The 2045-nt window shown below is 48.9% G+C and overlaps 1 protein-coding gene across 1 annotated transcript in view; it reads right to left on the minus strand.

The window, feature by feature from the left end:
* Positions 1-2045, minus strand: part of MIB2 (MIB E3 ubiquitin protein ligase 2) — an 80901-nt gene that overhangs the window by 34018 nt on the left and 44838 nt on the right. The window lies entirely within an intron of this gene.

The following is a 2045-nucleotide window of genomic DNA, read 5'->3' on the forward strand; positions in this document are numbered from 1 at the left end:
GTCGGCAACCTTAAACACTCAAAGAGCCATTTGGACCAGTGGCGGGTTGCCCCTAGTTCGGACAGGTTCACAAGAACCCCGCCCTCTGCCCCGAATGTCGTCATCGGCGATCTGCGCATGGCGTGCGATCCCGTTGCGAACCGGTAGTAAAGGTAAAGTAGAACCTGTTTTCCCACAGAAAAAAAAAACACCGGGAGCCACAAAATCTGGGTGGGCGTGGCCAACTCCACGTCACTCACTCCAACCCAGTCACATGACACACACCCCAGCCACGCCTATCCAGTCGATCATTAGGGGAGAGAACCGGTTGTTAAAAAACACCGCGAACCACAAAATCCTTTTCTCTCTCTCTCTCTCTCTCTCTTCCCCCCCCTCTGTCTCGCTCTCCCCCTCTCTATCTTCACCGCTCACCCGCTCTCTCCTTATCTCTCTCCCCCTCTCCCTCTCTATCTCCATTTCTCTCTCTCTATGTCTCTCTCTCGCCCCCTCTCTGTATCTCTCTCTCCCCAACTCTTATCTTCACCACTCACCCTCTCTCTCTGTATCTCTCTCTCCCCTCTCCCTCTCCCTCTCTATCTCCCTCTCTCTCTGTATCTATGTCTCTCTCTCCCCCTCTCCCTCTTTCCCCCCCTCTCTCTGTATCTCTTGGATTTCCAAGGCCAGGCGAGGAGTGACTGGGAGGGGAGGGTGAGGGGCGAGGCCAGCCAGTGATGGGACAGGGAGCCGCAGCAGAGTACCCAAAGAGCCACACGCAGCTCCGGAGTTGCGGGTTGCTGACACCCAGTCTATGGAATGTATGAAGGGCGTCCTTTAAAAAAAAAAAAACATTATTTATGATGCAAAATAGGGCATCTTCTGGCCTATAGACCGTAGGTGGCCAAAGTGGAAAAGCTGTAACTCAAAGGATTTCCAAGATGGCAGATGATTAGCAAAGGTCTGCCTGAGAACATACGAAGTGTCAAGCCATATATTTTACCCAGTTTTCACATTAGGAGCAGGTCTGCATCATGACATCAAGCTATGATTTATCTAAGCACGGTTGATTAAATAGACTAGTTAGCTGAGCTCGCACATTCAACGACAAAGGCTAAGTTACCAACCATTGTGGTACCCACCGAAAACAGCAAGACAAAACAAACCGTGTTACGAGATGGGTTCATTTCAGAGCCACAAGCCATGTTCTCACACACACTAAAACCAAGCACAACATTTTTGCTGTAAGAGAAGAACAGTTTCACTAACCAACGATTGTTTCTGTTTAATTTTCTAGTTGTTCAGCAGACTTTAAAAACAAAGAAAATAAATCTCATCCGTTACAGCCTGAGCTATAAATTATTTAAGGTCCAGCATGAGAAAGAGATTCAGGGAACTTAAAAAGTGTGTTTGCTGGTTTTGTGAGTGTGTCCTAAATCAATAAACGCATTGCCTGAATTGGGCTTATTCTCCAAACAGCCAAAAACTCAGTTTCCATCAAACTTTCGAAAACTGTTCCCCACTTGGAGAGGAGAGCCGGAAAGTTGGAAAAACAAACAAAAACGAACTCAGGTGTTGGGCATTAACTTAAGCCCCTTGTTTGGTTAACCATGGTTTTAAATGCATGTCAGAGTTGGCTCGATTTCCCACCAACCAAAACATCAGAGTTTGCAACTTCCCATGACTGGGGTCCAGGCAAACTCGCTCAGCCGACCATGAACAGCAATTGCAGGATGCCAAGGGTGAATCTGTGCCCTCGAAAGCACCCATGGCCAACTCCAAGCTTCGAGTAGAAGAACCACCAGTCTCGGGAGCAGTCTAGCTGCCAAAAACACCTTCTCTCTCTGCTTAGGAAGACCATGAGACTCGGTCCTGGTCTTCTCCTGGTGGAAACTTTGAAGGAAGTAGTACATACTTCTGTCTCCGGGAACACCTTAAGGCATCCCAGGGGCCAGAGAGAGTCTCCCTTCTTGCATCCGCGTTTCCTCCCCTCCTTTTTAGCCCTTCAACGTCCGTCCCCTTTCTCCCACCGCCTCCCCTTTCCTTCCTAGTTCAGCTCCGCCCAGCTCTGC

This window comes from Pantherophis guttatus, chromosome 15 (assembly GCF_059756535.1).
Source record: "Pantherophis guttatus breed Tessera chromosome 15, ASM5975653v1, whole genome shotgun sequence".
Classification (NCBI taxonomy): domain Eukaryota; kingdom Metazoa; phylum Chordata; class Lepidosauria; order Squamata; family Colubridae; genus Pantherophis; species Pantherophis guttatus.